Source organism: Petaurus breviceps, unplaced genomic scaffold, assembly GCF_028583685.1.
Source record: "Petaurus breviceps papuanus isolate PSGF00001 unplaced genomic scaffold, PetGlider_PUasm1.0 98, whole genome shotgun sequence".
NCBI classification, from domain to species: Eukaryota; Metazoa; Chordata; class Mammalia; order Diprotodontia; family Petauridae; genus Petaurus; species Petaurus breviceps.
This window is the reverse complement of record NW_027187460.1, coordinates 275,688-283,692: the sequence shown is the minus strand read 5'-3', so window position 1 is coordinate 283,692 and position 8,005 is coordinate 275,688. Positions and strand designations below refer to the sequence as shown.

Sequence of the window (8,005 nt, the reverse complement as noted above, 5' to 3'; positions counted from 1 at the left end):
GAATAAAAGTGTAGAATGGTGAGAATGAATTCAAAATGTTAAGGGGTTTACTATACTGAATACTAGCACTGGGAAGGAACTTAGAACACAGAACTGAAATAGGAGAGCTGGAGGTCACCTTAAATATGGGATTTTAAAGTTTGAGGGGACCTTAGAGTAGAGAACAAGGGGTGTCAAAGCTGTAAGAGACATTAGAAATAGTCTAGTTCAACCCCTAGAATGGTTTTTGTTCCAAAAGTGTGTTTAGAAGACAATTTTTTGGAACCAGAAGCATATTTTCCTGTAGAAACAAGGCTATAAATAGGCATTAAGTTCCCATAATAGCTAATGTGCGTGAAGCATGCCTCTCCTGATAGAAAGGGAGATGCAGAAAGATATCTTAAGCTCAGTAGCAAGGAGGCAGAAGCAGAGTGACTGTAATTAGCTAATACAATTTCTGCTTCAATGACAGAGCCTGGCAACAGTTTGCTATACAAAAAGCAGCTAAACCTATCATGATCAAAGGTGAGAAATATATCCTGAATAAATTCTCAGTGCTCTCAGATGTCCCTCCCAGCTCTGGGAATCTAGAGTTCCATAAAATATCAATTAAAAATGGCTTAGCCCAGAAGTGGGGAACCTGAGGCCTCGAGGCCACATGTGGCCCACCTCTGGCTTAGCCAGACCTTCCCTCCAAGTGTTTATTTTCTAATGGAAGTTTGCCAGAGACTGAAAAACCTTCAAGAAACAAAGAAATTACTTTCTCAGATTGGAATTATAAGTAGAATTTCCCTTTAATAGGGTGGGAGAAGGAAGGTTTTAGGATCTGTAGGCTTTCACAGCTCTGATTAAGCCATAGAGGTCTTGGGTGAGGAATTGATGAGACTGACTCTTTCCTTGGCTGACCCATCTGGGAACTGGTCTTCAAGTACAGAGGTCATATTTGAGGATGGATCCCCAATTAGAAGTCAGCTCCCTGAGAGTAGAAATCATTTCCTTCTTTGCATTTGCATCCACTACTGTAAGCCTAACAAAATGCCTAGAACCTTCACACAAGACTCAGCCGTCAATGACTATAGAAATCTATTGTTTGATAAACCCAAAGACCCCAGTTTTTGGGATAAGAACTCACTATTTGACAAAAACTGCTGGGAAAACTGGAATATAGTATGGCAGAAACTGGGCATAGACCATTATCTAACACCATATACCAAAATCAAGTCTAAATGGGTGCATGAACTAGGTATAAAGGTTGATACTATAAGCAATCTGGGAAAGGAAGGAATAGTTTACCTGTCAGATTTATGGAGAGGGGAAGATTTCATGACCAAATAAGAATTAGAGAGCATTATAAAATGCAAAATGGATAATTTTGATTACATTAAATTGTAAAGCTTCTGTACAAACAAAGCCATTGTAACCAAGATTAAGAGGAAAGTAGGAAATTGGGAAAGAATTTTTATAACCTATGTCACTGATAAAGGACTCATTTCTAAAATATACAGAGAATTGAGTCAAATCTATAGAATACAAGTCATTCCCCAATTGATAAATGGTCAAAGGATATGAACAGGCAGTTTTCAGAGGAAGAAATTAAAGATATTTATAAGCATATGAAAAGATGCTCTAAATCACTATTGATTAGAGAAATGCAAATCAAAACAACTCGAGGTACCACATCTCACCAGTCAGATTGGCTAAGATGACAAAACAGGAAAATGACAAATGCTGGAGAGAATATGGGCAAATTGGAACACTAATGCATTGCTGGTGGAGTTGTGAACTGATCCAGCCTTTCTGGAGAGCAATCTGGAATTATGCCCAAAGGGCTATAAACAATTTCATACCCTTTGACCCAGCAATACCACTTCTAGGGTTATATCCCAAAGAGATCATAGAAGTGGGAGGAAGACCCATATGTACAAAAATATTTATAGCAGCTCTTTTTGTGGTAGCAAAGAATTGGAAATTAAGGGGGTGCCCATCAATTGGGGAATGACTGAACAAGTTGTGGTATATGCATGTAATGGAATACTATTGTGCTATAAGAAACAAGGAGCAGATGAACTTCATATTTACCTGGAGAGGCTTATACGAACTGATGCTGAGTGAAAAGAGTAGAGCCAGGAGAAATTTGTACACAATTACAGACACAACGTTTGTGTGACAACCAACTTTGATAGACTGGACTCTTCTCAGCAATGCAGGGATATAAGTCAATCCCAAAAGACTCATGATGGAGAGAGATTTCTACATCCAGAGAAAGAACTAGAAAGAACTGAGTTTGAATCCAGATTGAAGCAAACTACCTGATCTTTTCCTTCTTCTTGTTTGCTTTTGTTTCCTCTTTTCCATTTTTCACTCCATCTGATACAATCCATCTTTATAACCTTACTAATGTCTAATGTGAAAGTATTTGCAGATCCTATACTTAATTGTATGCTGTCATGGGTGGGGAGAGGGGAGGGAGGGAGAGAAAATGTGGAACTCAAGGAATTGTGAATTGAATCTTGTAAACTAAAAGTAAACAAACAAATTAACAAAGACCAAAATTTTTTTTTTTAAATGCCTAGAACCTTGTAGGTATTTAATTGTTAACTGACTGAGCAACATTGACTAGCTGGAAAGTAGTCAGATGAGGAAAGCTAAATTGGGACTAGCACCCTCCATAAGATTAAGCAGTGTAATGGGAAAACCAAAAAAAAAAGCTAATCTTGGACTATATTAGGGGAAGTCTAGCTTGCAGGAAAAAGGAGGTAATAGTCCCACTGTACTCTGCTCTCGCCAGACTTTATCTAGAGGACTGGTCTAGATTCTAGAGACCATTCTAGACTGTTCTAGAGTGCAATTCCAGATGCCAAGATTTTAAAAGGATATTGAGAAGCTGGAGAGTAACCAATAGAGAACAAATAGGAAAATGAAGGGCTTTGAGTCCATATCACTTCAGGATCAGACAAAAGGATTGGGGATGTTTATAGAGCCTGGAGAAGAAAAGACTTGCCATTGGGCATTTGAAGAACTGAGGGCTGCTAGATGGCTTAGTGGATAGACGGCAGAGCCTGGAGTCAGGAATCTTCCTGAGTTCAAATCTGGCCTCAGACACTTGCTAGCTGTGTGACCCTGGGCAAGTCACTTAACTGTATTTGCCTCAATTTTCTCATCTGTAAAATGAGTTGGAGAAGGAAATGGCAAACCACTCTAGTATCTTGCAAAAAAAATGGGGTCATGGAGAGTCAGACATGACTAAAACGACCGAATAACAACAAAGCACAAGTCAGACCATGTCACTCAGGCTCAGCAAACTCTCATGGCTCCCAATTGCCTGAAAATTGCTTGGTATTTAAGGCCCTTCAGAACTGGGTGCAACCTACCTTTCCCAGCCTTATTATGCATTCCTTCTCTTTGCACACTTGATACTCCTAACACATGGCATTCCATCTCCCATCCTGCCCCATGGGGTACTCTCCCTCCTCACCTCAACTTCTCAAAATCCCCAGTTTTCTTCCAAACCCAGCTCAAACACCTCCTTCCGCATGAAGCTTTTCCTAATTCCCCCAGGTGCTAATGCCCGACCTGCTAAATTGTTGCTGTTTACTTGTTTCAGTCATGTCCAGCTCTTCATGACCCCATTTGGGAAAGAGACCGGAGTGGTTTTGCCATGTCCTTCTCCAACTCATTTTACAGATGAGGAAACTGAGGCAAACAAGGTGAAGTGACTTGCCCAGAGTCACACAGATAGTAAGTGTCTGAGGCTGGATTTGAGCTCAGGAGGATGAATCTTCCTGACTCCATACCTGATACTCTATCTGCTGGGCCATCTAGCTGCCCCATTCTCCTTCCTTAACCCCTAATAAGTCTCAAACCTATCCTATGAGGTCAGCAGGGTACTAAAACTCAGAGAGGTTATACCACTTAGCCAAGAGCACAGCACACAGGAAGATAAGTCTTCCTAACTTCAGATCCAGCACTCCATCCACTGGTCACCTTGATGTCCAACCCCCTAAATTACCTTGCATTTATTTTGTATATATTTCTGTATCCATTTACAATTGTGATTTTCTCTAACAGAAAGGAACATCTTGAGGAAAAGCACTATTTTGATCATTTTTCTCTGAAGCTTCACTACATAAAACCCAGTGCCTGACACATAGTAGGTATTTAATAAATGCTTGTTGGTTGATTGATTATGACCTAGAAAAGCAGTCCAGTACTGGAATGGGCTGCCTTGAGGGGAAGGGAGAGTACTATTCCTGGAGGGTCTTCAGTGGAGCCTGGATGACTCCTTATTAGGGATGATCTAGAGAAGATAATGGCCTGCTCAGATGTGGGTGGGACTATGTGCCCTCTGAGGTCCCCAACAACTCTGAGGTTTGGAAAAGCTGAGATTCAGGGCTAGATTCTGCCCAAAGTCACCCTCTCCCTCACCCTCCCCACCTCCTACACACTCCACTTCCAAAGTTCCCAGAGATGAAGCTCTGAACCCTGGCTGCCCTCTAGTAGAACTCACCGTAGGATGAAGTTAGCACCGTCTTGACACAGGTGGATTGCCCTTCTGTGCAGTTCTTAGTATGACAGAAGTTGGTGTCATTGACTCCAGCACACAAAAAACACTGCAGGCAGTGACCTGCAGAGAAGCACACATGAATCAGGGCAGCAACTTTGCCAGGAAGAGGCCGGCATCCCAGAGGCACCCCAGGAGGATGCTGAGCAAGTCAAGCCCCAAGTCCCCAAGCCCCCAAGCAAGCAAGGCAGAGTCTGAATGAGAGCTGCCTCCTGCCCCACAACTTGGCTCCCTAAGATTTGGAAGAATGGATTCCCCAACCCACCCAGCCCACCTCCACCAGCCCCTTCACCCAGCTCACAGAAGCACCACCTGCCAAAAAGCAAAACACCATTCACCACATGAACAACCACAGAACTGGCCAGGCATGCCAACTGAGCCCACAAAAGCACAGCAAACATCAAGAGTTCTATTTGCCATCCTCCCTGGTGCCCTTTCAACTCCACCCTGATCTACTATGTTCCTCTCTCTATAAATTGCACCTCAAACTTCCCTGAAGTTTCCAGGACCCCCAGCCCAACTTGACTCTAGCCTCAAATCCTTCCTCTTCCTTGGATTCCTTTACATCACTAGGGGAAAGAGAGACAACATCCTAGCAATCTGTCTGTCTCCTTCCAAGGCTTGGGATCTCCCATCTAGAATCCCAGGATCTCACCTGACGCCACAAACAACAGAGTTCCCAGCAAGACAGAGATGAGAATGTTCATGGTTCTCTGCTGTCTCCACCTGGATATACAATAGGGAAAACTGAGGTTTGAGACCTTGACCAGATTCCCCTACCAGTTCCAATAGCCCCAGAGCCCAACCTAGGACCCTTCACTTTTGTAGGGTCACTTCCACGCTCCCTTCCCTACACAAAAGCTACCTGAATCCTGATCATAAAGCTTGCCCTCCCAAAACATCTCTGCAACCATGGAGCTCCCTTTTGTTGGTACCCTGAGACCCAGGCTGCCCAGTCCCACCTACCCATTTATTCCCTCTACCTCAACTCCTTAAAGTCACCCTCTCTTGTTTCTTCACCTTCTCTACATGGTGGTGGGGGCAGGTGGATAGAGAACTAAACACAATAAAGAAGGAATCAGATGAAGAAAGGGGGAGCAGAGAAGTAATAATAGCTAACTTTTCTCTAAGACTTAAAGGTTTACAAATTCCTTTTTTCACAAACCCCCCATGTAAGGATTATTATTCCCATTTTACAGATGGGAATACTGTGAATAAGCCCAGAGAGCATTCAAACCCATCCACAACCTGACCAGCACTGTCAATCTTGTTTCCTACTTATCTTTCACCATGCCATGTTGAATCAGTTGCCAAGACTTGATAGAGTACTTAGAAGTGGAAGAAACTTAAGAATTTATATCTATATATTTCATAAATTAAAAATAAAATAATTTTTTTTAAAAAGAATTTACTCACAGCGAGTAAGAGCACCGGCTCCAGTGTCAGAATGACCTGGGGGTCAAATCTGGGCTCAGATACTTACTACCACACCCAGAAATTACTGGTCATGTAACCTTGAACAAGTTACTTAATCCCAATTGCTCAATTAAAAAAAAAAGAATTTACTTCAACTCCTTCACTTCACAAATAGGGAAATTGAGATATAGAGAAGTTAAGAGACAGGCCTAAGTAGTTTAGAAGTAATAAACAGATGAGTGGAGATTCAAATCCAGTTCCTCTGGCTAGAATTCCAGCGCTATTTCCATTATTCCAAGTAATTTTGCCTCCATAATAATTCATGGCTCAGTATTATTTTCTCCACTCCCAGGAACACTAACCTAGTCCAAGTTCTCATCACATCTCACCTTGACTATTATAACTGGTCTGTCAGCCTCTACTCTAGCCCCTCCCATTATCCCCACTGCCAGAGTTATCTTCCTAAATCCCAATTCTGCTCAAATCCTTCCCCCTGTTCAAAAAACCTTCAATGTCTCCCCATGGCCACATGAGAAAGTGGAACCTCCCCAGCCCAGTGAGAACCTTCTCTCACAATGGATAGAAATTACATGTGGGTACAAATCTGTATCATGGTCCTAGATCAGGCATATCCCCCACCCAACCTTCACAAAACTCACGTGGAGAGCAGGATCATGTCTGGCTCTTCACCTTTGTGTCCTCTTCAGCCAGTTAAATGCTTATTTATCCCACTGGCCTCTGAGCCTGCCCTCTCTGACTCCACCCTAGGAAAGTACTGACTTCTTCAAATATAAGCTACTACGCCCGAAGCCAAACCTTCCTAAAAGTGAGTTTCCAGAATTCTCCTACTTCTCAGTACTCCCACACCCAGAAGACGGCAATTCAAGGGTAATAACCCCTGCTTCTGGGAAATGTTAAGCTTTACAAGATGGTTAAACACCCAGAGCAGGTAGATAGTCTGAGGCTTATTCTCCCTTTTGCTAAATTAGGCTCAGAGCCATAGGATGATCTGCCCTTAATCACATAGCCAGCATTGAACCCTGGTCTCCTGATTCCATTTCCTGAGCTCTTTCTTTTGCTGTTGTTGTTTTCATTCATTTTTATTTTATTTTCTCCGAGGTTCTTTTCACTTCACTAGCGTCCCTGTTTTAAAGCTATGATTTAACCACTATTTTCCTTCATGCTCTCCATATTCTGGAGGAACTGGCTTGCTTGCTGACCCCCATATCACAGAGGCAGCTAAATGGTAAATAAGATAAGAACCCTGAAACTGGAGTCAAGAAAACATGAGATCAAATCTGTTCAGACACACTTACCAGCCGTGTGACCCTGGGGAAGTCACTTAACCTCTGTCTGACTCAGTTTCCTCAATTGTAGGATGGGAATAATAATAGCAACTATCTCATAGGGTCACAGGGCCAGCTAGGTGGTTCAGTGAATAAAGCACTGGTGTCAGGAGGACCTGAGTTCCAATCTGTCCTCAGACATTTACTAGCTGTGTGACCCTGGTCAAGTCACTTAACCCTGTTTGCCATTCTTTCTTCATCTGTAAAATGAGGCGGAGAAGGAAATGGCAAACCCCTCCAGTATCTTTGCCAAGAAGACCCCAAATGGGGTCACAGAGGGTCAGACTCAAGAGGATACAGATCAAATGAGATAATATTTTAAGTACTTGGGACAGTGCCTGGCACACAGGAGGTGGGCTATGAATGCTTATTCTTTCCCTTCTCCCCATCTCCTTACCTCTTCACAGCTCTTCCTTGTGCCTGTCCCAAACCTTTGCTTTCTTCAAGGCTCATTTCAGATGTCACATCTGACTCAAAGCCTTTTCTGATCTCTCATCATCATTGATGCTTCGTCCCTTGAGAAAGATACAAAATGATGTATTTGCCTTTGTTTTCCTTGTTGTATTTCCCCAGGAGGATGTTAAGTTTCTCAAGCCCAGGAACCATTTCATTTTTGTCTCTATATGCTTAATGCCATAACTAACTTCAATGGCAGTGGGGGCAAGCACCTAGGGTCAGTAGAATTGAAGGCACTTTCAAACCA

General features: G+C 42.6%; 1 long non-coding RNA gene across 1 annotated transcript; it reads right to left on the bottom strand.

Moving 5' to 3' along the window:
• Positions 1 to 4,492: 4,492 nt before the first annotated feature.
• Positions 4,493 to 6,659, bottom strand: LOC138155896 (uncharacterized). Its single transcript, XR_011167018.1, has 3 exons — positions 6,616 to 6,659; positions 5,196 to 5,266; positions 4,493 to 4,603 (listed from the first exon to the last, which is right to left on the bottom strand). It is a non-coding gene; the product is annotated as an uncharacterized lncRNA (long non-coding RNA).
• Positions 6,660 to 8,005: the final 1,346 nt, after the last annotated feature.